General features: G+C 52.3%; 1 long non-coding RNA gene across 1 annotated transcript; it reads right to left on the reverse strand.

Moving 5' to 3' along the window:
* Positions 1-345: 345 nt before the first annotated feature.
* On the reverse strand, positions 346-4,738 carry LOC125963660 (uncharacterized). Its single transcript, XR_007475923.1, has 2 exons — positions 2,233-4,738; positions 346-467 (listed from the first exon to the last, which is right to left on the reverse strand). It is a non-coding gene; the product is annotated as an uncharacterized LOC125963660 (long non-coding RNA).
* Positions 4,739-6,585: the final 1,847 nt, after the last annotated feature.

Raw genomic sequence — 6,585 nt, forward strand, 5'->3', positions numbered from 1 at the left:
TGCAAGTAATTTCCCCCAAGGTATCATGGGATGGAGGTCTTAACCAATCAAAGCATTGTATTGCCTTAGCCACAGGGATTGGTTGAGGCAAGGACACACCCAGTCAGCACCAGAGAGATTTTTGCACTGGGGCTGCTAACGGTTAGAACCTGTGAGCAAAGAGCCGGCGGGCAGGGGACTTGGCCTGAGAATAAGCCACTGCCATAGGGTGGAGCCAAGAGTGGAGGGAAACCAAGTCCTGATGATGTCGAGAATGGGCTTGAAGTCTGTCCTAATCTGCACTTTTCAGGTACACAGCAAATACATTCCCTTTTTTTTTTTGCGGTACGTGGGCCTCTCACTGTTGTGGCCTCTCCCGTTGCGGAGCAACAGGCTCCGGACGCGCAGGCTCAGCGGCCATGGCTCACAGGCCCAGCCGCTCCGCGGCATGTGGGATCTTCCCGGACCGGGGCACGAACCCGTGTCCCCTGCATCGGCAGGCGGACTCTCAACCACTGCGCCACCAGGGAAGCCCAATACGTTCTCTTTTACTACTCATTCCTGAGGAAGTCCTGAGCTTACTTCAATCCCCAAGAAAGCTGATGCCTAAGCAGGAAGCTGGGCGCTGTTCTGAGCTCCTTCTCCCAATCCGAGCACTTCTTCATCTCCTGCCTTGTCCCCAAGTGTAAACCACCACCCCCTACCCCCCCCCCACACACACACATCTCCACTCCATCCCGCTTCCCACCCCTGGCCCACCCACCCCTGCTTCCTCCCCAGGAAAGCCCTGCCCCAGGACAGTAATCAGCCTCCCCTCCCCCATCCTCCAGAGCTGGAGTCTCTCCCCACTGCTCACCTAGACCCTCCCACCCCCCAAACTCTTCTGCCCAAGCCGCTCCTTAGAGGCAAGTCTGGCTGAATTCCCAGCCTTTAGTCTTGCTTCTTGTGGCCCTGCCCCGCCTCTCCGGCAGGACTGAGGGAGCGCTGCGCAGTCCCCGATGGTCAGCGGGAGAGTGCCGCGGGCAACCGCAGGAGTCACACTGAGACTCACACCTTAGGAGGCCCCACTTCATTACCTAATCTGTCCCTGGGGTCTTCCTGTAACTCTAGGCCTGGGCAGCTTCAGGGCTGACTTGAGGATGTTGGAGCTCTCCCCCTCCATGTCCTGGTAGAAGCCATATCCTAAGGGAGATAAGGGGAACCGAAATTTCCACTTCCTTGGACAAAATTTTCATCTCCCTTCTCCAAATTCTAGAGAACTTGCTGTCTAAACTACTTCATCATCATACCTTGACTTATGACATTTCTTGTGCTGTCCTCTAACCCCTCTCCTCTTAACTTTCACTCAGTATATGATTTGCCTCTTTGACTGACTGGTGTCTTGGTCAGCTCGGGCTGCCATAACAAAATACCACGGACTGGCTGGCTCAAACGATGGAAATTGATTTCTCACAGTCTGGAGGTTGGGAAGTCCAAGATCAAAGAGCCAGCAGGTTCAGGGTCTGGTGAGAGCCCTCTTCCTGGTTTGCAGATGGCCATCTTCTTGCTGTGTCCTCACACGGCAGAGAGAGAGGGTGAGTCAGCTCTGGTCTCTTCTTCTTCTTATAAGGATACTAATTCCATCATGGGACCTCTACTTTTGTGACCTTTTCTAAACCTAACTACCTCTCAAACCGACCTCCAAGTACCATCACACTGGGCATTAGGGCTCCAACATATGAATTCTTGAGGGACACAAACATTCAAGCCACAGCAACGGGACTATAAGCCTAGGGCAGTGCTCAGGGAACACTGAATGAAGAAATCAGTGGTTGAATATGTGAATTATTGAATGAATGGTTGACATGAGTGAGTGAATGACTAAATGAATGGACTAATGAGGAGAGGCAGTAGTAGGACTGGAGTGACATGATAGAAGGATCAAAAAGCCCTAGAGGGGGTGGGCCCAGAGAAGGGAGGAGCAGAGAAAGGAGACAGGAGAGGATAGGTAGCTACCATGGCAGAATGACATGAAGGAGACAGATGCTGGGGCTTGGGCCCGGGCTCCTTTACAGAGCCCATTTATTAGCTTTTAAAACCTTTTTTTTTTGTGTGTTTTGTTTTTTTTTGCGGTACGCAGGCCTCTCACTGTTGTGGCCTCTCCCGTTGCGGAGCACAGGTGCCGGATGCGCAGACTCAGCGGCCATGGCTTACGGGCCCAACCGCTCCGCGGCATGTGGGATCTTCCCGGACCGGGGCACGAACCCGTGTCACCTGCATCGGCAGGCGGACTCTCAACCACTGCGCCACCAGGGAAGCCCTAACACTTTTTTTTTTTAATATAAGTGTCATTCATCAAGAACTTTGTGCGTCTTGCTTTGACGTGGCCAGTCTTGATGTCTGAGGGCTCTGCTCTGGTGTATCTCTCCCCTAGATGTGGAAAGGACAGCTGGCCATGTCACCAGCACAGCAGGTACAGCCTCTGGGGAGGGGCCTGGGAGGTCTGGTGGTCTTGGGCGCCTCCCAAAAGCCTTTCAGCATGGACTCCAAGTCCTCTCCAGGTCAGAGCCAGGGGGCCAGTATCTCTCTCTCTTCCACTCCTCCAGCCTTTCCTCCCCTTCCCTGGTTGTGCACTGGCACTGCCAGAGCCTGCGGGGCCCCCTACAACTCAAGAGAGCCACAGACTCCTGCATGGATTTGCAGCTACAAATGAAAAGCCGAGGTTTGTTTTGAATGGATCGTGGCTCTGGAGAAAAAGCCTGGGGATGCAAATCCACCATGAGTGGGATGCAGATGGGAAGCAGATGTGGGGATGTGGGAAGTCCCCGCTCCATCCACTAAGGCCCACCTTGGAGAACTCATTCCTGTCCCTGCGGAAGGCTGATGGGCAAGGCTGCGCTCAGATGTGGGAGCCCCAGCTCAGGGCCCAGTTAGTCTGCTCAGCTGTTGCCCCCTCTTTTCTTCTTCATTTGCATTTCTCTTTCTCTGGCAGTCCTATGCGATATGTCTATTTCCCCACCTCTCCTCTGCCCCTCTCTGCTTCTGTCTCTCTTTCTGTCTTGCAGTCTCTCTCTGTTTCTCTCACTCCATCTCTTTGTCTTCATGTCACTGCCTGTCTTACCCTGTCTCTTGTCTCAGTCTCTGACCCCGTGTCTGTGCTTGGTCTCTGGATCTCACTCCCTCACTCTTCCTGGCTGCTTCCCAAGAGCAGTGCCCCTACCCTCCATGCTTGGATAAGTCTGCCAATCAGCTTGAGCCCGCAGAGTGAGGAATAGGAAGAACAGGCCAAGGGCAGACGGCAGCCCCTGTTCCATGAAGGAAAGCGATTTTAAGCCAGGGAGGCCCGGGCAGGCCGAGGCCAAGAATTTCTCACTTACCCACAGGGCTGGATATTTAGTCTGAGTTGGGGAGGGCAGGTGGCAACCAGCCTGGAGCTCCCGAGCCTGCAAGAGCAGCTCGGCTGCAGCCCCTCCCCAGCTTGAGGTTCCCTTCAGTGTAACAGTTCTCTCTCCCTCCTGGCCCAGACCCTACCCACTCCAGCAGCAGGAAGAGGCAGCACAGCCGGGCACCATGGTCACTGCAAGCAGGACAGAATGGGGTATTTTATATTCCTCACTGCTCTTCCCTTTCAACCCCTGCAGGGCCTCAGACAGCCTCCAAAGGCAAATGTGCTTTTTCGTTGGCTTGTGTACAGTCTAAATACTTTATCCAGTTGATATGGGCTCCACCTCCAGTTGCCTTATTTTCCCTTATGAGGCTGTCCACAGCCCTCTGAGCTCTCAGGCAGGATCTTGGGACCACTTGTGGCACGTTCCAGAGACCACTAATGGTCCCACACGCTAACGTTAAACTCATGTACAGGCTGAGAATGTGACACAACTTTCTGGGGAAACTCGAGGGACACACTGAAAACCATCCCCAAATAGGCTGCTGTCGTTCCCAGGAGACTGGAATCGTTTAGAGGGCAATTTCACAAATGCTGCTGCAGATGCGAATGAGGGTGCTATCAGAATACAGCTGGGGCTCGTCAGCCTGGCACTCTCCAAGCCTGTGCTCAGGGCTGCCGTTGCCCTGAGGCATTTGCTCCAGGCCCCAGGGGCACCCTGTAGTCCCTGGCACAGGGCTGGCACCAAGGGGGCATCACCACAGTGCTGCATCATGAGACATGGTCCCCGGCTGAGCCCTTTGTTCTGGAATCCTTTATGCATTGAGCACCTATTTTGTGCCGATGCTACACTAGGCAGTGTGTGGGAGTGGTGCACAAACCAGACAGGGTGCCTTAGCTCCTGAAGGAAGCAAACGGGGTGGTAAGACCTGGGCTGGTAGCCAGGAAGGGCCTGGAGCAGGTCACAGCTGCTGTCTCTGACTTCAGTTGCTTCACCCATGAAGTGGGGGCGATAATGGGGCTGTGCTGAGGAGTCACTGAGATCAATGTATGGTAACTGGTAGTGGTAACAAACCACAGGTAAGGACCAGGCAGCTAAAGTGGTTAGTAGCAGCAGACAGGGCATGGGCATAGCATATGCTGTCGGTGCTCTGCCCACGTGTCCTCAGGTCCCCGTATCACTTCAGGACCCGCCCCACCCCCATCCCCCGCTGCCAGCACCTGTCCGCAGCTGCTGGAACCTGCTTTGGCTGCCTGCATGGAGGTCAGGGAAGTGCGTGGGAAGTTGCTTCCCTCGGGCCCCAGGCAGCCCTTACCCAACAACGGCTCTGAGTGAGGGGTATAAACACCTCCACCTCCCAAGCTCCCTGCACACTGAACCACTCCCCCCCCCCCACCCCCGTGACCTCTTGCTTGACATCACATCCTCGCTTGGCCTCTCTCTCTTCTCAGTCTCCCTCCCCCACTCCTGGGAAGACTCCTAAGAATTTCACTTTCACACAAATCCTTGTTGCAGGGTCTGCTTTTGAGGGACACGATTTAAGACACAGGGAAGTGCCCAGTAAACATTAGGAGTTGTCCCCTAAGCTGTGTGACCCAGTCTTCCTGCAGAGCCACCCTCTGGCCTAGGCAGGTCCTCCCAAGTTCCTAAGGAATCAGTCACAGTAGGCTTCTAACTCGGAGGAAATCTCTGCTCCCTGCATCTGAACATGGCAAAGGCCAGTGATGTGGGAAGCTGGCCTGTAACTCTCAGCCCTCAATTCAGGAAACTGTCTGAGCCACTGGCTTCAGGAGTGTTTGTGTCCTCCCTCCAGGGGCCTGCACAGGGTGCCAAAAGATGGCATAAAATTCATATGTAATTATTGCCACCTTTCTCCGTTCCTGGGAACCCTAAATGGGTAAGCTGCACTTGTCTTTTTTGTCCCTCTGCCCACATCCCATCAGAGGAGAAATGGCAGATCTACACACAGCACTGGCAGGGGCAGATCCAGACGCTGGTCTGGATTATTTTTCTGGACTTCGTGATGTTTGTGGTATTTACTAGCTTTTTAAAATTTTGTAACTTGTGATTCTTTTTCTTATTCTAAGTAAATATTCTCATTCATACCTAATTTTGTATTTTTTCTTAAAGCAGGCTCCCCAAATTTTATAAGCTTCAGGCAACAGAAAACCTCAATATGCTTTGACCATCTGAGGAGTGGAAGAATTTCTCACAGACTGGCTTCTGCTCCATCCATCTCAACCCTTGTTTCTCTTCTCTCGCCTGCAGACTTCTGGTGCCAGATGTGATAAGGCTCTGGCTCTGCACCTGTCACAGCATCAGGTAAGAATACCCCCAGAATGGGCGGTGGGAATATTCCAGAAAGCCATTTCTAACCAGGTTGGCTAGCAGTAAATATATTACAAGACATAAATGTATCACACATGACCCAAATGGATGTTTTCCCAAAATAACCAATGAATATATGACAGTAAACCCAACTGAATATATTGCCAACTCAAATTCCCTTAGTCACACCTCCGAATGCCACAGCCACCTCCCCTCACTGACACAAAGGGAGGCGTGACAGAGGAGAAACTGGGGTGGAGACAGTGTTCTAAACCTACTACAGTTAAAAAATCTTAACTTTAGCAAGTATTATAAAATCTATGACCTTGAAAAAATACATGAACTTGGAAAGGGCTTGTGTACCTCGTTAGCTTCTCAGGACATCTGCCTTCGGTGGCCAGACTCACTTGAGGCTCAGACACATAACATTGTAAGGTCTGTGTGTTTTATCCCCACCGTGTGTGTGTGTGTGTGTGTGTGTGTGTGTGTGTGTGTGTGTGTGTGTGTGTGTGTGTGTGTGTGTGTGTGTGTGTGTGTGTGTGTAGCGTGGTTCGCTGTTGTTCTGGGCTCTCTTTCCCTTTGGTGCTTTTCAACCCCAAATCCACCAGGCAAGGCTGAGGCCTGTGGTCAGGGCTCACAATGAATTTGGCCCCTGAGGTTGGACTTCATAGCAGGAGACATCAGTATTTGTAAGTCCATTTGCTCCTCTTCTTTTGCATTTTCTTGGTTTCATTTACCTTCTAAATTAAAACAAAAATTTATTTATTTATTTATTTATTTTTGGTTGTGTTGGGTCTTCGTTGCTGCGTGCGGGCTTTCTCTAGTTGCGGCAAGCGGGGGCTACTCTTCATTGCGGTGCGTGGGCTTCTCATTGCAGTGGTTTCTCTTGTTGCGGAGCACGGGCTCTAGGCAC

The sequence above is a fragment of the Orcinus orca genome, chromosome 2 (assembly GCF_937001465.1).
Source record: "Orcinus orca chromosome 2, mOrcOrc1.1, whole genome shotgun sequence".
NCBI lineage: Eukaryota > Metazoa > Chordata > Mammalia > Artiodactyla > Delphinidae > Orcinus > Orcinus orca.